The sequence below is a fragment of the Nelumbo nucifera genome, chromosome 2, assembly GCF_055504915.1.
Source record: "Nelumbo nucifera cultivar China Antique chromosome 2, China Antique-T2T, whole genome shotgun sequence".
Classification (NCBI taxonomy): Eukaryota; Viridiplantae; Streptophyta; class Magnoliopsida; order Proteales; family Nelumbonaceae; genus Nelumbo; species Nelumbo nucifera.
In genome coordinates this window covers 93861283-93888192 of record NC_142650.1, presented here as the reverse complement: position 1 = coordinate 93888192, position 26910 = coordinate 93861283, and the positions used below count along the sequence as shown (strand labels likewise).

Genomic DNA, 26910 nt, shown 5'->3' with positions numbered 1-26910 from the left:
GGGTATAAAAGGGTAAATGGAGGTTTCATGTCAAGAACCCGTGAGGGAATCCGATTGATGAGATAAACTGTTGTAAGAACAGCATCCCCCCAGACACGTATAGGCACATTTGAGGTAAACATAATGCCTCTGGCTACCTCCAATATGTGTCTATTCTTTCTTTCAACAACCCCATTCTGCTATGGTGTATGTGGGCAAGTACTCTGATGGATAATCCCATGATCAAGCATGTAGGAGGCTAATGGGTTTGCAAAATATTCTTTTGCATTATCGGATCTAAATGAGTTCAAGAACCATAGTCTTCTTGGTTCAGAGGACTAGAGAAAATCCAGATGCACTTCACTTTCCAGTTGCAGCTATGATTGGGACAATCTGTTGTAAATGAGTTCAAGAACCAGAATACTTTTCTGCTGCTGAACTTAAAAGGCCTGTGGGATTTGTAATGTTTCCTAGTCCAGAATGGGGTTACATTGTTCCTACACTGGGTTGTCCAGGTGCTTGTTGTAATACCTGTGTTTTATTAAGTAAATACGCTACCTTTTCGTCACAAAAAAAAAAAGAGAAAAGAATAGGACCCTCAAAACATGGATTTGCATATTCTTTACATAATAGAAAAGGAGACAATAAACCTTGCAATCAATAGCATATAAAACAAAAGCTATGCTATAATATCCAAAAATGGCATTTTTCAAGGGTAAATCTATGATGCAGGAAAGATATGGTATGGAAAGAGTTTTGACAATCAAAACCCATCCATGAATTTTGATAAAAATCCCCTTATTTGCTACCACGTTTATGATTCCACTTTATTGGTCAGTTGCTTTTCAGATATCATATCTTTTCCACATCATAGTGGCACCCATTTTTCAAAAGATGCAAAAAAGGGATCCCATCCTACCTTTGGAGCTATATAAAAGATAATCCTTTCGAATTCTTGCTTATGAAACCCAAGAAATCAGCTGCATTAAACAGAAACCAATCACTGCTTTCTATGATCCACACCTATTCTCAAAGAGAACCCGTACTCCTTTCTTACCAATCCTCTATAAGTTCACAAAAAGGGTTCATCTATGTTAGTGGAAAGAATTCTTTTAATATAATTTCTCACATTACATAATTCACCCAATTAGACTAATAACTAGGTTTTTTTGTTATTTGGGTGCCCCATTCAAGAAATCACGTAGATATTCCCTTAATTACATTTCTACTAGGGGCAAAGAAAACCTTTTGATTCTAATTCAAAAGTGCAAATGAAACTACTAAGTATCATTTTTCTACAGAATTTTCCTTTGAAAATTTTGGTATATATTCCCTCTTTGTTTGAGAGAAAGCCAGCAAATATAAATAAACTTTTTATACATAACAAGAAAATAGATATCATAAATAGTCACATTTCATCAATAAGGCTACAAATGGCCTTTAAATTGTAGTTGTGTGCATTATCATGGTGTGAGGAATCATAATCAGCCAAACATCATGGACAAGGTCGTAGATGGTTTTCCCCCTCACACATAGGTTAATATGCTATGAAGAACCATAATCAACTAAATTTCATGAACAAGGTTGTAGATGGTTGTCTCCCTCACATATGATTAAAAACGAGACAAGGAGAAAGAAAAAAAGAAAATAATAACAATAAGGAAAGAAAGTGTGAAAGGAGTATAAGGAAAGATGGAGATCTAATAGAGGAAGTTGTAGGAGTGTCATAATGAAGAAGTGGAGGAGGAATACTGCAACCCTACCTTCTTCTTTCTCCTCTTTTTCCTTTTCTTCCACACCACAATCTTCATTTCTTTATTGATCAAAAAAAAAAACAATCTTCATTTCTTTCTTCTTAGATTTGTCTCTTGTTACTATAAATTCTATCAACTGAATAGCATTAGCCAACAAAATGGCATTAGCCCCTTCTCCTTGTAGGAGATGGGTTTATATAGTGGAGGGAGGTGGTTAAGTAACTCCCCACTCCTCTCTTCTTAGGTGGTGCCAAGTTTCACCCCACTTAAAATGGGTTAAGGAGGGAAAAGAAAACTCTTCCTTCCTAAGGTGACAAGTGTCCCCCCACTTAAAGTGGTTAGACGAGAAAAAATAACTCTCCTCTCTAGGGTGGCATGTGCCCCTCCATTTCAGGTGGCTAAAGGAGGGAAAATAAATCCTTCTTCCTAGGGTGACATCATAGTTTTCATGGTGCCAAGGCGAGACTAGGTGACTGGGGTGCACCTAGTCGCCTAGTCGCCTAGGCAATGGATTTTTTTTATGTTAAAAAATAGATCCTAGAGTAGTTCCCTAGGTACCATAACCATATTTCTTTAATAATTATTCATGGTTTTCATAAGAAAAGTATAAATTCCATATTAAAGTATAGAAAATCAACATATTCTTGAGAAGAAAAGGAAGAAGGAAAATAAAATTCAAAAAATATAGGGGCTGAACCCTTATTTTTGTTATAGGAAAAGTAGAAAATAAAAAGTATTGGTAGTAGTAGTAGTAGTAGTAGTAGTAGTAGTAGTAGTAGTAGTAGAAGAAGAAGAAGAAGAAGAAGAAGAAGAAGAAGTAGAAGAAGAATATATGGAAGAGGAAAATGTGCTGATTAGATAAAATTTTTAGTTCTTCCTTACTTATTGGTTCAGGTTTTTAAGTCTTTGAGGGTTCAATACAGCATTTAGCAATGTTTGTGTTGATTAAACCCTAATAAATAAGAAAATAATAAAAAGAAATTAGTATATAAACACACAAAATGATTATTTTAGTTTAATAATGTCTATTTTATAATTATAATCTAAAAAAAATGAATAAAAAGTATTTTATAGTAGGAAGTAGAAAACTGTTAGGCGATTGGGCGAGGCGAGCCTCAAAGGGCGCCTTGTCGCCTAGGCGCCACCTTGACAACTATGGGTGACATGTGTCCCCCCACTTAAAGTGGTTAGAGGGAAAATAACTCTCTTCCCTAGGGTGACATGTGTCCCCCCCCCTCAAGTGGTTAAAGGAGGGAAAATAACCCTCTTGTTAGAGTAGGACAAGTGTCATCCCCTTTATAAATAAGTGGGACACCTCACAAAATTATTAATCAACACAAATAAATATTTTAGGGCCTACTGTCCCATTAAATGGGATCTACTGTAGGCCCATTAAATGCTTATTGCATTACAAATAAGATTCACTAAACTAGACTACAGGCCCCTTTCTTTACTAAATTATTTCAGCCCATCCATAGGACTGACTGGGCGTAAAAAGTTAGGTTGGAAAGAAAGCCCCTTTTTTCTTTTTTTTCTTTAAGCCGTAATTGGGAGTAGCTTAATAACATATTAACATGCTCCTAGTCCAGCAAAATTAAGTACTTAACAATCTACCAAATAATTCTTAATTTTTTGAACAATCAGACATTTAGTAAATAGCATACTCACTTCAAAGAAAACTCCTAGAAGACCCAATATGCAATGTAACAAAACAAGATAAGATCAAACATCGCCTCACCTCATAAAACTACAATGCAAAAATGTAGAGATTACACATCACTAAGAAACAGAGGACAGTATGACTACAATATAAAGAGACGGTTGTCAGCCTATTATCAGAGTAACAATGTTGTCAGGGTGTTCTTTTCTTGAAGCTTTATGTTCCTTTTAATAGTTTGGGCTACCAAGGGCATAAATGTAATTGTATGTCTTTTATTTATTACTAATATAAATAAAGAATGAGATGCCGCCAACCCAAATTTTGGCACTCCAAAAACATTCACTTTTTCTCCTCTCTTTCCTTTTTCTTCTCTTCTTCTTCCCTTCACTATACAACCAAATCTTGAATGAAAACATGGTAGCAGATCCAGGTTTGACCAAGTGGTTTAGTGTTCGATCATTGTTGCCCCATTATAATTAATTAAATTTCAGCACAAGGTATGGGTGGGCTTGTGCTTGTCCATACTTCAAGCCCGATGGCTTTCACGTGAGGGGGCATGTTTGAGAATAAAAACCTATTTAGGAACCTCAACTAATAGCTTAAGATTTTAGGTTGAGCAGTTCCTTGAGATGAATCACTTCATCGGAGTTCGTGTGCAAAAACACTACAATAGATTGGTATTGTAGAAAAAAAAAAAGAATAGACACCTTCTTGAAGTAGCGCAAAGGCTGATGTTACATATGAATGTACTTAAACAAGCAACCGGTACCATCAAAATCCCAAGAGGTAAGTCCAACTGAGCCAAGTATCCTTATCCCTGTTGATTCCTCTGCCCCCATTTTAATTGTAGATGATCTTGACATTTCTATTGCCTAAAGAAAAAGGGTCAAGCCATACACTACCAAACACCCCATTACCCATTATGTATCCTATGACCACATATCTCCCTCTTACCATGCCTTCTTGTATGTTGTTGATAGTATTCCCATACCCGAAAGTGTTATAAAGGGATAAACTCAAGTATATGGTTTTGATTATGATAAAACTGAAAGAATGGTAGGATCCATCCAATGGACGCCATGAAGGTTGCGGAATGGGTGGGCGAATTTCAAAAATTTTCCTACCTTCTCCCAACTAGGAATCATATTCCCTAAATTTAGAATATAATATTCAATGATCCTACTTGAACCATAATCAAACCAGATCTGTACCAAAAGATAAATGGGAGGAATATACCTGATCCGAAGAAGCAGTATCTCCCAAAGTTGGTGTTCACGCCCAAAGAATGCACCAAGATCCGTTCCTGCTGAAGATGACACAGCTGTGGATGGAACAGAACCAGCAGGGTGCGTCCTACACACTGGATCCTTCACAAGAATCCTCTGGAAGTACTAAACACTGTATCTTTTTCAATCTTTCTTGCAAGACTGACGTCAAGAATAGATTTCTTGACTTTCCTTTTCTGCTAAGATCTAATCTTGCAAAGGCAGATGGCGGCGGCAGGAGGAGAATTCCAAAAAACGAAAAAGGCTGAACTGCTTCTTCTCTTTTCTGGAGTATGAATGAGATCCTATCTCAATCGCAGGAGATATCCTATATCTCTTCAAAAGGTTGGTTCGAAATCTGATGATTTCTCTCTCTTAGGGTTTCTTCTCCTTTCTTCTTGATTAAGAAACCTCCTAATCAGGAGTCATCCCAATCCAAATCAGTATTTGGATAGGGGATTATCTTAATCCTATCTGCAGATAGAGTTAGCTTACTCCTGATCTTATCAGGAGGTTACCAGATTCAAATCTAATTTGAATTTGGTCTCTAAGAGTGGATAAGGCTAAAGGCCCAATCCTTTTACTAACTTTAATCTCAGATTCGCCCCATGGATGGGTGATCATATCAGCCCACCTTGAAATGGGCTTTTGGCCCATTAAGTGTTCAGTGTCTAATTACTTTCCAATCTGCTGCCCAGTTGGGCTTCTTTGTATGGCGTGGGACCCAAGCATTGATCTACACACCAGCCACATGGGTTCGGCCCAGCCGAATTCACTGAAAAACTCAATGAACCCCTTGAGTCCATCATATGGACCCTATGGGCCCAACACTTACATTAAGTGGTCCCTGGGCCAAGCCATCTTATAAAAACCCAGGGACTGTGGGCAGGTGCAAGATTAGCCCATCAGGTATTATCCTAAATGGTCTTACACTTAACCTCTCAGCCCTTAATGATCAAGCACTGCCCGACAAGAGAGGACCTCTCCCTCGGCTGCAAGGAACAGTGCCACACTCTCTTCTCACATGGATCCCGGGAATTAAAACCATTTGCAAACATTTTGAAACCATACATATAAATATAAGTATATTAATTTTGCAAAACAAAATTCCAACGATTGAAATCAACTGCCGGCAGTTTGGTTTGCATCAGAGAGAGTGCATTCCCGATCATTACCCTTTGTCCGACAAAGTGGTTGATTCTGTCACTATGATCACCCACTCAGATGAATTCTCAAACTGCCCCAACATACCCAGGTTTTGATCCCCGCTAAGGATCTCACTGATTGGCATATCAAAGGCAGCCTGATCCAGCACCTAGTGAAGTGCCATAATCGAGTCTAGGGGTCAGGTGTAACTTTCCAGTTTTGCCCATCTATCTCCAAGGTCCAGGGCAAGACTGGAAATCTGGTCCAGTTCAAGGATTCAAGTAATCCCATACTGCATGTGCCTCGGGTCTTACCCTGGTGGCTGAGACAAGCCATCCCAACACTTGGTGGCACACCAACATCAGCCTTGGCAGGATAAATCTCCCCAGACTTATCCAACAGCTGTGAACATTTAAAACTAACATGAATCTCTATAAATGTCCAGTTTTAGGGTTTTACACAGAATTAAACCAAACAACATGAATCAAACATGCACTTTATTTATTTCCACTAAATAACAAAAGTACATCAAATCAGATTGAAGCTAAGGGCATACATAAACTGTCTAACAAAAACATTTGCTCCAATGGCAAAGATGAATACGACTCGAGTTCTTCCATCATTGGCTACAAATCTTAACTGGGAGTTGCACCAACTTAATGTAAAAAATGCCTTCTTAAATGGTAATTTGGAAGATGAGGTGTCTATGGTTCAGCCATCGGGGTTCTATGCAAAAGGAAGTGAAAATAAGATGTGCAAATTGATAATGTCTCTATATGGCTTAAAACAATCTCCTAGAGCATGGTTTAGTAGGTTTCATATGGCAATTCAGCAAGTAGGGTCTAGACAATGCCAATTTGAGCATGCTTTCTTTGCTAAGAGATGTCAAGAGCATATTGCAATGTTGATAGTGTATCTGGATGGCATCACATTACAAGGAACTAGGGCTTTGAGATACAAAAGTTGAAGCAGCTCTTAGCCTCCCAATTTGAAGTGAAAGATCTGGGACCCCTAAAGTATTTTCTTAGGATTGAGGTTGTTCGCTCACAAAAGGGTATCTTCATCTCTCAGAGAAAATACATCCTGAATCTTTTACAAGACACAGACAAACCAGGTGCAAAGTCAGTTGATATCCCTATGGATGTTAATCATAAACTAGATGATTGTGATGGTGAACCTCTGAAGGATGTGAAACAATTTCAAAGGTTAGTGGGAAGATTGTTATATCTGTTTATGACACGCCCTAACATTGCTTATATTGTTGGGGTTCTAAGCCAATTCATGCATTCACCTGAGGTTCCACACTTGGAGGTTGTTGAGAGTATCTTTAGGTATTTAAAGAAGTATCCAAGAACTGGTTTGCTATTCAGAAAACATAATCATTTGAAGGTGGAAGCTTATACAAATGTTGATTGGACATGTGCTATGGATGATAGAAAATCCACAAGTGGGTATTGTACTTTTGTGGGTGGAAACCTGGTGACATGAAAAAGTAAGAAACAAAGTGTGATTGTAAGGTCAAGTGTTGAAGCTAAGTATAGAGCTATGGCACAAGGGGTGGCTGAGGTACTTTGTTTGAAAAATCTGCTAGAAGAGCTTGGGTTCAATATTGACAATCCCATGTCTCTCTATTGTGATTACAAAGCAGCCATAAACATTGCAATTAATCCTATTCTCTATGATAGGACTGTTAGAATAATGTTAAAATAACTTAGTTGCAGATGTTAGGGCCTGTTTGGCAAATTAATTTATTTCGTTTTTTTATTTTTGTTATGTCTGTTATTGTACTCAGGGGCACAAGGGTCTTTTCCCTTGTTATTTCTGTCGCCCTATATATAGTAAAATAAAGACTGGCGCCGCTAGTACTTATACATTGCAAACCTTCTCTCTTCTCTCCTCTCTTCTCTTCTCTTCTCTTCTCTTCTCTTCTTCTTCTCTTCTCTTCTCTCCTCTTCTCCTTATCTCTGGCCGGCCACACTGTCAAGATGGCATTAGAGCGGGAATGCTGATTAAAAGAGGGCAGATCGATCAACCCTACTGTCAAGAGAAGACCAATCAACCCAAAGAACAGATCGAACAGACTAGCAGAACAGAAATCGGATTCTGGACTACAGAATAGCTACAATTGGTACAGTTCTCCCTATTTTTCTCTTCTTTACCCTCCTTGGTCATGTGCCAAGTGAAAACCCTATGAATCTAGGGCGGCTGAATGCTGTCGAACCTATGTAACCCTAGTTTTCTTGGATCGTGTGATCCTGTTCATGTGTTAAGACAACTGTAGGTCAAGGATGACCTGTCTTCTCAATGGTTTGAGTTGACTATAAGTAAGATCTCTCCTGCTGATTAGTGGCTGTTAGACATTCTGGAATTCTGGTAGGTGGGGACTGTTAAAACTATACAGGTCTGAAATCTGTCGAACATTACCTCAGTTTTTGTCCAGAATTTGGTACTGTTTGTGCTCAATCTGGTTGGTAAACCCGAGTGTGTGGGTGTGAACAGAGTGGAGCATTGTTTTGTGGAGTAAGGAGGGGTCCTAAGTCCGGTGTTTGGGACTGATTAACTGCTTGACCATGTCGACTGAGAATTCTGCTACTTCAGAGATCTCAGGGAGCCACAATGGAGTGAGTGGGGGAATGGATATGAGCTTTCCCATGGCTGTCATTCCCTTTGATGATCTGAATTACCTTGAGTGGTCTAGGGGAATAAAACTCTACATCACTGCTAGGGGGCGAATAGGATACATCAATGGGAGAGTAAAGGAACCGAAGTATGGAAGTGTTGAGCATGATAGGTGGAATCAAGAGAACAGTATGGTGATGTCTTGGCTCTTGGTTTCAATGCTGCCACAAGTAAGGAAGACTTTTATGTGGGCTGAAACTGCTTGTGAGATATGGGAACAAGCGAAGTCCACTTATTCAGAACAGAGACACTACGCCAAGATATATCAACTACAAGCTGAATCTTCTACTTGCAAGCAGGGGGAGAGGAGTCTCTCGATGTACTATTCTGATTTGACATCAATATGGAAAGAACTTGATCACTATCAGAATGTGAATTGGAAGTGTGATGAAGATGCAAAGGCCTATAAGTCACTTGTATCACAGCAACGAGTGTTTGCCTTCCTCCTAGGGCTGAATCCATCATAAGAGTCCATCAGGGTACAGATCTTGGGTAGTAAAGACTTGCCATCAGTCCAGGAGGTGTATGCCTTGGTGCAGTCAGAAGAAAGCAGAAGAAGTGTGATGAATGGTGTAGAAGGGGAGTCAGTTGCCCTAGCGGTCCAGGGAAATTCAGATACAAATGTCTGAGGTGGCTTTAAAAGGGGTGACACTCAGAAAAAATCAGAAGATAAAAGCAAGTTTTGGTGCACTCACTGCCAGAAGACACGACACACGAAAGATACATGCTGGGATCTCCATGGAAAACCTAAATGGGCACAGGATTTGGGTAAGAAGTCAGCACCGGATCAGGGCAAGAAACCAGGTCAGCAGAATCAAAAAAGGTATAACTCAGCTAATATGGCATCGATAGAGACTAGTCCTTCCGTAACTCAAGAGAGACATCCCGGTTCTGACCCTAAGGAAGATATTATCAACTCCTTCCGTGAACATTTGGAATTGTATGGTAGGACTCTCCACCAGGTGGATTCTGGGCCTACTCCTTCTACCTCATTTGCGTCTACATCAGGTAATACCACAGCCTTCCATGTGTCATCTCATACTACTGATTCACCTTGGATTATTGACTCCGGAGCCTCAAATCACATGACCGGTAAGTCAAATTTGTTTCAGACATATAACCTTCTCTCTGGGAGAGATAAGGTAAGATTGGCTGATGGTTCTTTTTCTACTATAGCTGGCCGAGGCACCATATATCTCCCACTTGGCCTTACTCTTCCTAATGTTCTGCATGTTCCGAAATTACCTATTAATTTGTTGTCCATTAGTAGTCTTACTCACTCTTTGAACTGCTCAGTCACCTTTTCTCCGTCTTCATGTGTGTTTCAGGATTTGACCTCGGGGAAGACGATTGGTAGAGGAAGCATGGTGGATGGTCTCTACATGTTGGAGAATAATGCTGGTCTAGTGGCGACTGAGTCCACAAGTTCGTCGAGTGAGAGCCAGGCCTATTTATGGTATAGTCGTTTAGGTCATCTTTCTTTTGAGTCGTTAAAAGTTATGTTCCCAAAGTTGTTTGAGTCCTTGTCAGTGAGTCAGTTACAGTGTCAAACTTGTCAGTTGAGTAAGCATTGTAGAAGTTCTTTACCTTTATGAAATAAAAGATCTGAATTTCCATTTCATATTGTTTATTCTGATATTTGGGGCCCTGTTACTCTACCTACTGCGGCTGGCTATAAGTATTTTGTTACTTTGATTGATGATTATTCTCGATACACTTGGGTTTACCCTATGCGATCTCGAGATGAAGTGCCACAAATTGTGAAAGATTTTCAACGCATGGTGTTCACTCAGTTCCAAACGGAAATTCATATCTTCCAGTCGGACAATGCAAAGGAATATTTCCATAGTGATCTCACGAAGTTCTTTGCTTCGAATGGGTCACTTCGGCGAAGCTCTTGTGCTAGGACAACCCAACAAAATGATGTGGTTGAACGAAATAACCGTCACCTTCTCGAAGTTGCTTGTGGCTTGCTGATTCATATGGATGTGCCAAAACAGTTCTGGATGGATGCAGTATTGTGTGCGACATATATCATCAATCGCATGCCCTCTCAGCTACTAGAGTATAAGGCCCCACATCGGCTCTTGTTCCCTACAGCCCCGCTGTCCACCATTCCGATGCGTGTTTTTGGGTGTCGTTGTTTTGTCCACAACTTGTCACCTACTCGTGGTAAACTTGACCCTCAGGCTATTCCTTGTGTTTTTCTTGGTTACCCTTCATCTCAAAAGGGGTATCGTTGCTATGATCCCATTGCTTGCAAGTACTATGTTTCCATTGATGTCTCATTCTTTGAGAGTCAACCGTTCTTCTCGGTTTCTCCTCAGAAGGAGAGTAGGGTTGAGGAGAAACAGGTGACGACTCAGATTCAACTACCTCATTTACCTGATCCTCCTCCGTTCCGGGTTTTTCATCGTCGCCATAAGAACCAGCAGAGTTCAAGAGCCGTGGAGCCGGACACTATGCAACCAAAATCATCGGATTCACCCGAGACAGATCCGTCTCATCAGCCAGGTACACTTGCTCCCATTGCCCCTTTAAATGTTGATTCCTCTGTCACCAATGATCTTAATATTCCTATTGCTAAGAGAAAGGGTGTTAGATCTTGTACCACTAATCATCCTATCTCTAATTTTGTGTCCTATGAGCATGTTTCACCTTCGTACCGTGTCTTTCTCTCTTCAGTGAATAGTGTCCCCGTTCCTAAGACCGTGGCAGAAGCTTTGTCAAAACCTGAATGGACAGATGCAATGCAGGAAGAAATTGATGCCTTACACAAAAATGGTACTTGGGAGTTGGTAGATCTTCCTGAGGGGAAGGAACTAGTGGGGTGCAAGTGGGTGTTCACAGTGAAACACAAAGCTGATGGAACTGTTGAAAGGTACAAGGCTAGACTGGTAGCAAGAGGCTTCACACAAGTATATGGAGTGGACTATGCAGAGACTTTTGCTCCAGTAGCGAAGATGAACTCTATCCGGATTCTCCTTTCCTTGGCCGCAAATCTTGACTGGGATCTTCACCAATTGGACATCAAGAATGCCTTCTTGAATGGTGACTTGGAAGAGGAAGTGTACATGACCCAACCCCCAGGGTTTTGTGCCAAAGGCAGTGAACAAAAGGTGTACAGGTTAAAAAAGTCCCTATATGGGTTGAAATAATCACCTCGGGCTTGGTTTAGTAAGTTCCATTTAGCAGTCCAACAGATGGGATTCAAACAATGCCAGTCAGATCATACCCTGTTTGTGAAAAGAGGTGAAGGTAAAATTGCAGCTCTTATTGTGTATGTGGATGACATAGTGATCACAGGAGATTGGGAGGCTGAAATCCAGAGACTAAAAAAATTCTTAGCCACTAAATTTGAGGTGAAGGATCTAGGCCCTTTACGATACTTTCTTGGAATTGAAGTTGCCCGCTCTCACAAGGGCATCATTATTTCCCAACGGAAGTATGTCCTAGATCTACTAGATGATACAAGCAAGTTGGGGGTAAAACCATCTGATTCACCTATTGAACCTAATCACCATCTGGGAGACAGTTAGGGAGAGTTTTTGAAAGATGTAAAGATGTTCCAGAGACTCGTGGGGAGACTTCTGTATTTGTCTATGACCAGGCTTGATATTGCCTATGCAATGGGTGTCCTTAGTCAATTCATGCACAGCCCGAGGACAACTCACTTTGAGGCTGTAGAGAGTATCTTGAGATATCTCAAGAAGTTTCCTGGAGCTGGTTTGTTGTTCCAGAAACACAGTCACTTAAAAGTGGAAGTATATACTGATGCAGATTGGGCAGGAGCAGTCAATGACCGAAAGTCTACTAGTGGCTATTGTGCCTTTGTAGGAGGAAACCTTGTCACATGGAGAAGCAAAAAACAAAGTGTGGTGGCTAGATCCAGTGCTGAAGCAGAGTATAGAGCAATGGCTCATGGGGTTGCGGAAATCATGTGGATAAGAAATCTATTAGGTGAACTGGGTTTCGCAGTAAGCAATCCTACGTCACTCTACTATGACAATAAAGCTGCCATCAATATTGCTGCTAATCCAGTTCTACATGACAGGACGAAACACATTGAAGTGGACAAGCATTTTATCAGAGAGAAACTTGAAAGTGGAGAAGTGTGCACACCATATGTCAGCTCGGAAGAGCAACTTGCAGATATCTTCACCAAAGGTCTTCATCATGTGCGGCACAAAGATTTGTGTGACAAGTTGGGCATGATTGACATCTATGCTCCAACTTGAGGGGGAGTGTTAGAATAATGTTAAAATAACTTAGTTGTAGTTGTTAGGGCCTGTTTGGCAAATTAAATTGTTTTTTTTTTTATTTCGTTATTTTTATTTCTGTTATGTCTGTTATTGTACTCAGGGGCACAAGGGTCTTTTCCCTTGTTATTTCTGTCGCCCTATATATAGTAAAATAAAGACTGGTGCCGCCAGTACTGTTACATTGCAAACCTTCTCTCTTCTCTCCTCTCTTCTCTTCTCTTCTTCTTCTCTTCTCTTCTCACCTCTTCTCCTTATCTCTGGCTGGCCACACTGTCAAGAAGGACCAAGCACATTGAGGTAGATAAGCATTTCATGAGAGAGAAGCTTGATAAGGATGAAGTCTGCACTCCCTATGTTAACTCTAGGGAGCAACTAGCTGATGTTCTCACAAGAGATCTTCCTTATTTGTGGCACAATAACTTTGTGACAAGTTGAGCATGATTGACATATACAGCCCAACTTCTGTCATTGTGTTCATTTCTTGAAGCTTTATGCTCCTTTTAATAGTCTGGGCTGCCAAGAGCAGAACTATAATTGTATGTCCTCATTTAAATAAAGAATTTGGCACCGCCAGCCTAGATTTTGGCACTCAAAAAATAAATATTCTTTCTCTTCTCCTCTCTTCCCTTTCTCTTCTCTTCTTCTCCGCTTCACTGTATGACCAGATATTGAATGAAAACAAAGACATTCTCCAATTACTTATCAAAAAAAAGAAAGATACTTTCTTCGATTAATTGATCAATTGCCAATTACTTTTCTAGTGATACAGTCAACACAAAGAACAGCCTCATGAAGGTAGCACGAAGCCCTAAACTCCAAATGATGTTTTACAAATAAGACTGGGATGTGCTGCAATCCATGTTCAAAGGACTTCCCTCTCAAAATCTTGCTATCATCCATGCACATTTTGATGCCAAGCTGGGTTTCAACTTGGTGTGAACCAATCATTAACTGAAACTATGTGAACTTCAATACTTCATTCAGAAAACGTAAAAGATTAAATATAAAAAAAAAGAAATCAATATTTTCCATATATCCTTCTATTCTTCATATTGTTGTTGTTATTGTTGACTTGTTGTTGTTGTTGTTGTTGTTGTTTTATTTGGTTTTCTTCTTTATCTCATCTGTGTTATATTCCCTTTTCTTCTCATTTGGTCTCCTAACCTCCTCTGTTCTTACTTTCTAGACCAAGTCACCAAACTATACATCTTTTTTTTTTCATTTCTTTCTGGATTTTGTTTACTTTTGAAACCCTGATCTTGCTTCTATAAGAATCTGAACCAATCAATTTATTCACCTTCTATTATTAAGTTCTATGCAGAAGTAATACGCCATATACACACATCAAACAAATAGTCCTATCCAAAATGACAAAAGAAACTAGAAAACAGCATCCAAAGTGCCAACACTTTTTTTTGCACCCTTCCCCACTCTAAAATAAATACAAAATCGTTAGACTTGCAAATCCCCCCCCAAATACTTTCATGGTTAGGTAATCATAGCATCACCTTCTCAACTCATGTTTCTATGTCGATGAGCGAAAGTAAAAACACCTCACTATAACAATTAAATAATTACCCCATGAAGCCTGTAGGAAATATACGCAACTCCCTACTTAATGTTACAATGGTCCTAATTTATTAATTTTAACAACATATACTACACAGGCTCAAAATTTTCTATCTCATTACCTCGCATCCAAGCTCTGAAGATAGTTATTATAAGAACAAATAGTTCTCTTAATCTATAGAAGATAGGAACCTTATGTATAAAACAGAGTATTACATCATGTAAATCCCAATCCTTATCTACAACAAGTAACCAACAAAATCAAATAGGTTCGTAAAAGACGACTGGGGCTTCAGCCTACAAATCCAAGAATAGGCAGGATACTTACTCGATAGATGCTCGCCAGGGTTCTGCACAGCTTCCTTGAGGAACTGATCGCCCTGATTGATAGCATAGCTAGAAACCCCTCGAATGTTCTCAGAACCAACAGACGAATAAGAAGCAGAAGCAGATGACGACGAGGCAGTAGAAGTAGGAGGAGCTGCTGTAGAATCACCAGCGAACTCCAGCGGTGATGCCGTCAACCTGCCCATGCCCTCGTCCGGGTCCGCCATTTCACATGAATCAGGAGCCCGAGAACCTCCACTGCTGTGCGAATGGAAATGGTCAAGAAACTAGGGACAGCTCTGCCAGACAAGACCTTATTTGCAGAGAATTTCATAGAGATGAAGACAATGAAATCATGGTCTGAAGGAACAACGAACTCAATTACTCAAAGAATTAGGGTACAAAAAAACGACGCGGATGAAAGACGTAATGAAATTTTCTCCTCTCGCAACTTATTTACGTGTTCTTCCGCGTTTCGTCTATTCCTCGTTTAAAAAGGAATCCAAGATGAGAAAAACAAAGAAACGACTGAATGAGGTATTATCATCGGTAAAAGGAAGAAGAAGAAAGGGTGTTGTTTATTAGACTTTCCGTCTAGTTACAGGCTTACAGCCTTACAGGTACAAGATTTGGCTATTTGCTCTGCTCTGTAGCCTGTTGTTCGTTGCTCCCACTGTTTTCAACCGATCGCTGACTCGAGACTAGGGTTGATCATTTCTGACCGGGCCGCCGTTGCCCAGCCGGACCTCGAATAGGGTAATCTCCAAAAACCTCGGGTTGTGTCATCTTACTACCTAAACAGATAAACAACGACAAGTTGCAGGCCCATGATTGTTTTCCCACTAAAAAGTTCGTTTTGTCATAGGATCATGATCATCCAAACGGAAAATATTTATTGTTTAAGCTTAAGGACATGGGGACATGGGGTTTATTAATTTAAGGACATTAAGGACATGGGGACATGGGGTTTATTAGAAATAACCTAAAACAGAACATTAATAGAGATGTCAATGGGTCGGGTTTGGTACGGGTTTGTCTCAACCCTAACCCGACCCTCCAGCACTCCAACACGAATCCGACTAATTAAAAATATATGGTTTTTGAACCCGGTTTGATCTTATGGGGTTTAATCCGATTCTGACCCGACTTGATCCATATAATTTCAAATGTATTTTTTAACATATTTTGAATATCTAAAATACATAAATTTAAGTAAGGAAATTGTTTTATAGATTCTAAGGTATTATTTTTTCTATTTAAAAAAGAAGAAAATTAAAATCAACATATAAATAAATTATAAACTTTAAGCCTATAGAGTTAGAAGTCAAAAATTTACAAGAATACTTGGTATATATGCAACGTATCATGACTTGGCAGAGTAGATCAACTAAACCCTGAACCCAACTCAGATCAAAAGATCAAAATCCTAACCCGATCCTAAACCAAATATACTTGACCCTAACCCGACCCTATAGGGTCAGATTAAGCTAGGTTTACCATTTAACCCAACACATTGACATCCCTATTCATTAGGGGCACAAATAGTATTTTCATTTTTATTTTTGTTAGCGTACTCTATCGTTATCTCCTTGATTCTAGGAGATATAGTTCCACTCCAATTGTACATATCTTTTTTCTTCCAATTTAGGTTGCCGACCTCATTGTATTCCAAGACTCCATTATAGATAGGTTGTAACCCATTGAATTATTTATTAAGAGAATTATTATTTGCTTCTTACTCTTCTGTGTTTTCGTATCATGGTAACTGAAGGTGAACTCTTCTGTTACAGGTGAAGAATCCGACTGTGAAAACCAATCGTTCAATCCAATTCGACGGATCTGAAGGGTGGCACTCACGATAACGGAGTTGAAGAGTCAAAGAAGAAACGGGAACCGGTGGAAACCATTACCAGAAGACCGCATCCGATTTCTGGTGACACGAATCCCTTGCCTTAACTGCTTCATCGAGCGGACCTCGGATCTAAAAGAGAGCTCACCAATGCACCGACTCTGGTGATCAGGTCCGCCCCCGACAAGCGTAAGAATATTGCACCGGAATAGCATCTCAACAACGCTTATACCACCTCCGTTATCGAAATCCCACCTGAAGATCTCGCAGAAAGGATCGTAGTTATAGATCTGGAATCCATGATCGGTGCCGGCAGCAAAGCATCCGTGGTCCTGATTGAAGGAGAAGGAGATTCGGGACTGTAGACGGCGCAAGATCCAGATTATCATGGTGAATAGGATTTCAGTTAGGGTTTTGAACAAAAGGAGAGGTCGAAGATGGCGAATTAGAATTGGAGGAGGCTTCCTAACCTTCGCGTGCCCTTATCACTTGAAACAGCCAACCACTGCATCGTAGAGGAGAAAGCCAGGCTGTAAATTTCTGCTCTATCTGCACCCCTTCGTACCTCTTGCAGCAACGTGCCATTGAACGTATTGAATATCCTAACAAGAGTTCCCTTAGTACTGGTCGTAGCAAGAATGAGTGCAAAACACACAATCCTTGAATCATGAGCCATGATGAACTTCATACGCTTCGAACCACAATGCTCAACCCTAACTTGTCCCTTCTGTAGCCCGGGGCAAACCAGCACGAGCGACCCTGACATCTGTGAAACCGCACACAACCCCTTCGGATTGGTAATTCTCTCAATTTGATGCAACACCATCAGGTCCGCGAAATTGTACACGAATATCTTCTTGACACCGGTGGTTGTCCTTGAAAAGACCCCGATCAACGGTTTACATCTTGTGGTCTGCGAATTAGAAAGGAAGGTTACGTAGGTGCAAAACCTTCGTCAGCGTCTGCGTGTACCAGAATTGAGGCTGCTCCGATGAAGAAGACATTAGGGATTCAACGAAGTTTTCCTTTTAACGTCAGTATTTTCCCATGATTCGTGTTGCTCCAAAGATCTGTGTTTCTCCTCATGGATTCATCTGAAGCTGCTCAACATATCTCTCATCCCATCACTGTTACCTTCGATGGCTCAAATTATGATTTTTTGTCCCAAGAGATGTGCAGTTTTCTCAAGGGACGCCTTCTATGGCGATATGTGACTGGTGAGATTCCCAAACCTACTAAAATTGTTGATGAAACAGAAGATAAATTTGCTGAACGAATAGAAAATGGGATGGGAAAATCATCAAATATTGACCTGGTTTCGCAATACTTGTATTGCAAGCATCAAGTTGGAATTTCGCAGATATGACTCTCCTAAAGAGGTATGGGATTTCTTACAAGCCCGTTATTCTATTTCTGATGATGTGCATCAGTTTCAGCTCTATAGGCGTCTTCACCGTATGAAGCAGCAACCTGAACAGACCATTCACAGTTATGTCTCTGAATTACAAGTTCTTTGGGATCAGTTAGCACAGTGTGAACCTGATGGGATAGTACCTCTACAGCTACTACTTGTTCCAAGATTCGCGATCGCCAATGTGTTTGGCATCTTCTGATGACTCTCAGGGATGAGTATGAACCCGTTAGTGGTACTCTACTTCATCGTAGCCCATTAACTTCTCTTGAAGTCGTGATCAAAGATTTGCTTTCTGAAGAAACTCGTCTAAAAACACTCCGAGATGAGCGCTCCTTATTATCTTTTGATGCTGTTCTTGCTACTCCAGTCACCCCGGTTACATATGCTACTTCTTCAACTTCCTCTAAATCTTCAAAAAGGAGGTTTTGCAATTACAGCAAGAAGACTGGTCATACTATTTCTGAGTGCCGCCGCTTGCAAGCCAAAAAGGCGTCTGGACAAAAGTCCTCATCCACGGGTTCTCAGGCATCGAACTCTACTGCAGCTGTTGCCACAGAGGATTCTTCTGATAACACCTCTCCAAAATTCTCCCTTAGAGAACTCCAAGCTCTTCTTCACCAGCTCCAACCTGATTCTGGTATTTCTTCTAATCCAGTCTTGTCCATTATTTCAGGTACTTCCTCATCATGGTATCTTGATTCTGCCTATTGCAATCATATGACCTCCAATTCATGTCTGTTTACTTACAAGTCACATCCTTCTATTGCACCGATTGTTCATACTGCTAATAGCTCAACCTTAATTGTTAAAAGTATAGGAACTATTTCAACATCTCACTTGTCACTACCTAATACTTTTCTAGTACCAAAATTATCTATAAATCTTTCTGTTGGACAATTATGTGAACTTGGTTTTGAAATACATTTTTCAAGTCGTGGTTGTACTATGCAGGATCCACGGACAGGGAAGATCATTGGGACAGGTCGTAAGGTTGGGAGATTGTTTGAGTTATCATTTCTTCAATTATCATCCCTTGTTGCTGCTATCACCTCTAGTGTCTGGCATTCTCGCCTTGGTCACATTTCTACCTCTATATTAGGGTCTTTAATTTCTAATGGATGTTTGGGTCCTGTTAAAACAACACACTTTGATTGTGTTTCATGTCCCCTTTCAAAACATCATGCTTTGCCTTTTAATATAAGTGATTCAGTTTCTTCTGCACCTTTTGATCTTATCCACTCTAATATTTGGGGGCCTTCACCTCATAATACCATGGGTGGTTCACACTATTTTGTGATCTTTGTTGATGATTTCTCTCGATATACACGGATTTATCTTATGCATAATAAGTCAGAATTACCTGCACTTTATATTCAATTTGCCACCATGATCAAAACTCAGTTTTCCTCTACCATCAAAATTTTTCGCACTGATAATGCCATGGAATATAGAGATTCTATCCTTACTCAAATTTTTTCACAAAAATGGAACTATTATTCATAGATCTTGTCCCGGTACCTCTCAACAAAATGGGCGTGCAGAACGAAAACATAGGCATATTCTTGATACTGTTTGAACTCTCTTAATCTCTTCCTCTTGTCCTGAACATTTCTGGGGGGAAGCAGCTCTCACAGCTGTTTATACCATCAATCGCATTCCTTCTCCTGTTATTGGTAACATTTCTCCGTATGAACGGTTGTATGGCCATTGTCCTGATTACCAGTCTCTTCGTGTTTTTGGTTGTATTTGTTTTGTTCTATTACAACCTCATGAACATACCAAATTGGAACCAAAAGCACATTTATGTTGTTTTCTCGGGTATGGTATTGAACATAAAAGATATCGGTGTTGGGATCCTCTTTCCAATGACTCTGCATATCTCGTCATGTTGCATTTTGGGAACACAAAATGTTCTCAAGTCTCTCCCCATTTCAAGTCACCACGACATCTTCACAATTTTTTACTAATCCTACTATTTTGTTTTTTCCTGATGACTTACCTGTAGGTCCTACTACTCCTTCATCTGATAGCTCTCACAGTACTGCACAACCTGCAACCTCTCCTGATGCATCTACCTTGGCAATGGATCCTCCAGCTCTGCCTCCTTCTAAGCCCTTGATTCCTCCTGCTGAATTAGACCCTGATCATTCTGATGCTCCACTCCGTCATTCTGGTAGGGTCACTAAACCTTCCATTCTTCTTCGTGATTTTCATTGTTATTCTACCATTGTCTATTTATACGAGCCTCGTACCTATCGCGAGGCTAGTACTGACCCTTTATGGCAGAAAGCAATGACAGAAGAAATTCAAGCTCTTACAAGCACTCATACTTGGGATTTAGTTGACCTGCCTCCAGATAAATCCGTGATTGGTTGTAAATGGGTCTACAAAATCAAGACTTGGGCAGATGGTTCAGTTGAAAGGTATAAAGCTAGATTGGTAGCAAAAGGGTTCACACAGGAGTAAGGCATTGATTATGAAGAGACTTTTGCCCTAGTAGCCCGTCACACTTCTGTTCGCAGTCTTATTGTGATTGCTACAGCTAAGCACTGGCAGCCATTTCAGATGGATGTTAAGAATGCTTTTCTCAATGGAGATCTTTCTGAAGAGATTTATATGCAGCCCCCTCCTGGTTATGGTCATCTCCCTAATCAGGTTTGTCAGTTTGGTTTTCAATCTAGCACCCATGATCATGCCTTGTTCATCCGTAAGACCTCTAAGGGTTGTGCACTTCTCCTCCTTTATGTGGATGACATGATCATTACTGGCGATGATTTGCAGGGCATCTCCACTCTTAAGACTTTTCTCAGCAAACAGTTTGAAATAAAAGATCTTGGTCGACTAAATTATTTCTTAGGCATTGAGGTCTCCTCCGACCAATCAGGATATTATCTGTCTCAGGCCAAGTTGTTGGACAGTTTTTTATGCCCTTAGCTTCAATCAGAATGATGTACTTTATGAGTTTATTGTAAATGAATAAAAATGCATATTTGATTCATGTTCCCTTGGTATGTTTCTGTGTAATACCCTTAAATTGGACACCTAATGAGACTCGTGTTAGTTTAGAATGTTCACAGCCAGTGGGTCGGTCTGGGGAAACCTATCCTGATAAGGCTGACACTGTTGTGCCACCAAGTCGGTTGGGGTGGCCTGTCTCAGTTGCCAGGGTGAGACCCTAGGCACATACAGTGTATGATTAATTGAATCTTTGAACTGGACCAAATTTCCAGTATTGCCCTGGACCTTGGAGATTAATGGGCAAAACTGAAAAGTTACACCCGACCCCTAGACTCGATTATGATACTGCACTAGGTGCCGGATTGGGCTGTCTCTGATGTACCAATCAGTGAGATCCTTAGCGGGGGTCAAAACCTGGGTATGTTGGGACAGTTTGAGAATTCATCTGAGTGGGTGATCATAGTGACAGGATCAACCCCTTTGTCGGACAAAGGTAATGATCGGGGATGCACTCTCACTGATGGAAACCAAGACTGCCGGCAGCCGATTTCAATCGTTGAGATTTGTTTTGCAAAATATATTTTATATGAGATATAAAAGTATATATATTATGGTTTCTAAAATGTTTGCAAAAGGTTTTAATTCCCGGGATCCATATAAGCAGAGAGTGCAACACTGTTCCTTGCAGTCGAAGGAGAGGTCCTCTCTTGTCGAGTAGTTTATGATCATTATGGGCTAAGAAGTTAAGTGTAAGACCATTGAGGATAATACCTGATGGGCTAATCTTGCATCTGCCCACAGTCCTTGGGTGTTACAAGGTGGCTTGGCCCAGGGACCATTTAGGGTAAGTGTTGGGCCCATAGAGCCCATTTGATGGGTTTCAGGGGGTGCACTGTCCATAGCAGTGTATTCGGCCAGGCCTTGTGACAAAGGCTGGGCCAAACCCATGTGGCTGATGTGTAGATCAATGCTTAGGTCCCACGCCATACAAGGAAGCCCAACTGGGCAGCAGTTAGGAAGGCTAAGTGAGAACATAAGCTTAATGGGCCTAAAGCCCATTTCGAACTGGACTAATTTAATAAGTTAAATATGGGCGAATTCTAAGATGGATCAGCAAATAGGATATGGTCTTAACCCCATCCACTCAGAGAGTCCAGATCTAAATATGATTCAGATCTAGAAACCTCCTAATGAGATTAGGAGAAGGCTGATCTAATCTGTAGATAAGATAAGGGTTTATCCTTATCACCTAAAGGGATGTTTGATCCAAATATGATTTGGATCAGCAGTTCCTAATAGGATTAGGAGCTGATCCTTTAGGGTTACAAAAGGAAGGAAGGGGGCGGCAGCCTTTAGAAGGCACATACTCACATCCTCTTCAGAGCTGAAATCACAGAAGAAAGAATTAAGCAACCTTGCAGAATTATTTCTTGCCGCCTCCTTGTTCTTGCCGTCCAGTTTGCCAGTTCGATCTCCAGTTGTGGGAGAAGTCAAGATTCGATCTTGACATCAGTTCTTTGTAAAAGAATTGATAGGAAGCTGTGCTCACTTGCCATTCTGCTATTTCTTGTGAAGTACAGAGTTCTTGGAGAAGAACACTACTGATTCTGCTCCATCCTACACTCGCCATCTTCAGTGGGATTAGTTTTTGGATCCTTCCTTGGGCGTGAACACCTTCGTTGGGAGATATTATTTCTCCGTATCAGGTATAATCATCTCTTACTCCTTTTGGTTCAGATTTGGTCCAGTTTATGGTTTAAGATTGATCCTTGAAAATATGATTTTCTAAATAGGGAATGCGATTCCCAGTTGAAAGGAGAGAAATTTTTTTGAAATTCGCCCCTTTATTCTACAAGATTTGGGCGTCCATACGATGGATCTCTCATCTCTTTAGTGGTATCAGAGCCCATGGTTCAACTCTTGAACCAATTTGTATCAGATTTGAACCTGTGCAAATGGGCAGAAGGCGTTCTACCCAATTTGCGCAGATATGGGTTTTGGGAAATTTGTTCCCAAAATTATAGGCGAATAATCTGAAATTAATTTTTACATAAATCTGTTTATTGTTTAGAATTGTTCTTTATGATTTTCTTGATTTATGGGTTGTTCGTACAAGAGGAGAATGAAATCATGATTTGCATAGGGAACCTGCAATTTCGTAGTTTATGGATTATTTTATTACATTTGGTCTGTAAAATAATTCTTTTTTATTTTTAGATTGAATGTATAGGTATTCGATCTGATGTAATTATTAATAGAAATTGGGATTTCTATTTGTTTTATTTTGGATCGAAGATGGCGGCGCAAGGAAGGAGATTTCGCAGATGGGAGAATCGCAATCTGCGATTTACAGTTTATGAAACTGCAAACTGTGATCTAACCTCTGTTTTGTAGGATGGATTATGCGAACAACCTTGTTTGACTGATTATTGCTTTTCTATTATCAGTATTTAATTTCAGAATATTTTCTTGAATTGAAGATTTAATTAAAGATCAAACCGTAGACCCATTCAAATCAAGATTGGTTCAAATTGTTTGGACCAAATCTAGGGTTCGATCAAGTCTGAAAGTCAGCCCTAATTTTCCCACTAATGGGCATGAGGATTGATATTTAATTGAATGGTTAATTTGGCCAAACCTGTAAAGGCCCAATTTTAAATGGTTAAAACTGCTAAAAGCCCACTCTACGGATAAAGCTATATGGGCCGAACCCTTCAACCCTAAGTCGGCCCATATACCTAGATAACATTAATGGTTAATATTATGGATTTAAAATGGGATTCAAATGGGCTTTACAGATAATTAATTGATTTGATCAATTTATCCTTGCATGTGATGTATGGATGTGTGATGTGCTACGTACATGGACCATAAGTACTTGGCCCATGTTCAATCGACAGTGGCTCTTGCGCACACCATGGCTGAATGCACATCATTGCCATGGTGTCCTTTTTGGTCATTGGATGACCTCCTTCAGTGGTAGACCCCACACCTCATCGAGAGGTTACGTGCGGAACCCTAGCCGATTTAGGCCCACCGAAATCAGGCTTAATGAAATTCAGTGGGAGCCACTTTGGTTTGACCTAGATCAAACTAGGGTGTAATTAACTGTTCCCTCCAGCTAATATGAGTGCATGTGATAGGGAGATTCATATGATGAACTCTCTAAAGGCCTTTCATCATTAGCATGAGAATGGGTCCTTCAGTAATGAGGAAACACACCAGAAAATGGGCTATCCATTTGCTGTTGGGCTTGTCTGAGTGTTTCATAAGATGATAGGGGCGTCATAGACCGATGTGGGAGGGGCTTCACCAGAAAATGGGAACTCTCTCACGGTACCTTGGCATTCACGAATATGATGGGTAAGCACTCACTGGACAGAAAAGTTTACCTGAAAACAGCTCTGAACCTTGTCTGACAGAGGCCAAAGGAAAAACTCATATGATGAGTGGATATGATCCTTCACAGAAAGGTGGTGGGGTTATGCAATTGAAACAGTTGGCTCCATGCACCCTATGTGATTTCCCATATTTCCAGAGATAACCCGCAGTCTTCGTCACTGAGAAAGGAGGGAAATCTCAGAGATGAATAAATGGGAATGGAACGTAGATTAAAATCCATATCTATGTAATCAACATGAATCAAATTAGGTTGTGGACTGATGTTTGCTCTTTTATCAGAAAATGGCAAACAGACAATTTGCAAAGTTGCTTGATGACAAAAAGTTGAAGGGCCCAAAGTTTGCCGATTGGTACAGGAACCATATGTTGGTCTTTACCTCTGAGAAATTGGATAAGGTAGCCAAAAATCCTGCCCCGGATTGTCCGGGAGATAGGGTTTCTGAGGCCCGGAGAAGAGAATACCAAGAATGGGTGGAGAAAAACTCCCTTGCCCGCTGCTATATCATTGCCTCTTTGGACAACCGAATTCAGAGGCAGTTCGATCAGATCGAACTTGTTAAGGACGTATTGGACAGTCTCAAGACAATGTATGAAGAGTAGAATCGTTCTATTCAGCAGAAGGTCTTGAAACAGTTCATGACCGCGCAAATGTCCAAAGGCCAACAGGTTCACGGCCATTGTCTCCGGATGATGGGTTATATCAACGAACTGGAAACTCTAGGATCCGGGCTGGATCTGGTAACACAAATCGATGCTATTCTCAACTCTCTGCCTCCATCCTTTAATCCATTCATCATGAATTACAACATGAACAAACTGAATGTCAGCTTGTAGGAACTCAGCAATATGTTGTAGAGGGCCGAAGAATTGATTAAAAAGGATGAGCCCATTGCCATGCTTGTTGAAACTGGCAAATTGGGCAAGAAAATGAAGGCAAAGAGAAAGCCCCAGAAGAAGGCTGCCAAACCCAAGAAGCAAAGGAAGGACAAGGCATCAGATGCCTGTCACTTTTGCAAGAAAACCGGCCACTGGAAAAAGGAACTGTCCTGTCTACCTGGAATCCAAGAAAGGTAATTTCAAAACTTGTGTTATAGAAACCAATCTGTTGGTAGCTTCTGCGTCCTGGTGTATTGACTCCGGGGCTTCAACTCATGCGTGTAACTCACTGCAGGGGTTCAAGGTAAGCATAAGATTGAGTGAAGGAGAAGTCACGCTCTACTTGGGGACTACTGCAACTGTTGCAGCCGCGACCATAGGAACCGTGGAGTTACTTTTTAGAGAAGGAACTATTGTACTGAAAGATTGTTTTTATGTACAAAATTTAAGAAAAAATTTGTTTTTTGTCTCAAAACTGTGTGTAGATGGTTATTCTGTCTTCTTTAATAAAACGATTACTATTAAAAGAAATAACAGATTCATCGCATACGGGGAACTGGAGAACGGTCTCTATGTTCTACATCCTTCTCTAGAAACTAACATAACCGAAACTATGTCGACTGAAATCTCTAAGAAAAGAGTTCGTGATACAGTAAATCTCACGTGTCTGTGGCATTACCGACTTAGCCACATCGGTGTTGACCGAATCACAAGGTTGGTAAAGGATGGTCCTTTGGATTTTTGTAACTGTAGAAGATCTTCCCACCTGTGAGCCTTGCCTACAAGGCAAGATGACGAAACGACAATTTAACGGTAAACCTGAAAGATGTACATGCACACTTGACCTTATACATACTGATGTATGTGGTCCCCTGAGTGTTAGGACATGGAATCAACACGTGTATTTCATCACCTTCACCGATGATTTTTCACGATATGGTTATGTGTAACTAATGAGACACAAGTCTGAATCTTTTGAAAAGTTCAAAGAGTTCAGACAAGAGGTCGAGAAACAGTTAGGGAGAGAATTTAAAGCCCTCCAATCAGATCGAGGTGGTGAGTATCTTTTTGACGAATTCAGGGAGTACTTAAAGGACAATGGGATAGTATCACAATTAGCTCCTCCTATTACACCACAACTTAACGGTGTTTCAGAGAGTCGGAATAGGATCTTATTGGATATGGTCCGATCGCTTCTCATACACTCAGAGTTACCCATATTCTTTTGGGGTTACGCATTAGAGACTAAGATTTACGTATTGAATCGGGTTCCAACCAAATCGGTTCCGAACACTCCATATGAACTTTGAACCGGAAAGAAACGAAGTGTCAGACACTTGAAGATTTGGGATTGTCCAGCACATGTTAAAAGAACAAGTGCAGACAAGTTGGAATCAAAGACCAGCCATTGCCTATTTGTAGGCTACCCAAAAGGCTTTGTAGGATACCTATTCTATGACCCAAGTGAGCAGAAAGTGTTCTGCAGCCGAAATGCACAATTTTTGGAAACCGGTTACATCCTAGACACCCACCGTCAGGAAGTTGTTCTTGATGAGGAGAGCTCAAGAGCAGTGGGAGATGTCCCACAAGTTCTAGGTAGTGACCAACCTAGAAGAACCACTCGGGTATCCAGGCCACTAGTCCGTTATGGTTATGACTAGGATGGTTACCTGGTGGAAACCTTGACTAGTGAGGAGGATCCCGTGACTTACGGGGAAGTTATGTTGGACATAGATTCCCAGAAGAGGGTGGGGGCCATGAGAGCAGAGA

At 40.5% G+C, this 26910-nt stretch overlaps 1 protein-coding gene across 17 annotated transcripts in view; it reads right to left on the bottom strand.

The window, feature by feature from the left end:
• LOC104612015 (uncharacterized) overlaps positions 1-15536 on the bottom strand; it is a 49735-nt gene extending 34199 nt beyond the window's left edge. For 8 of the 17 annotated variants that reach the window (XR_016082402.1, XR_016082404.1, XR_016082403.1 and 5 more), the window contains exon 1: positions 14643-15520. The gene's annotated coding sequence lies outside the window, so the exon portion shown is untranslated. Of the gene's footprint in view, positions 1-14642 lie in introns of all 17 variants that reach the window. The other 9 variants (XR_016082399.1, XM_088897738.1, XM_088897737.1 and 6 more) reach the window with 5 other exon arrangements.
• Between the last annotated feature and the right edge of the window lie 11374 nt (positions 15537-26910).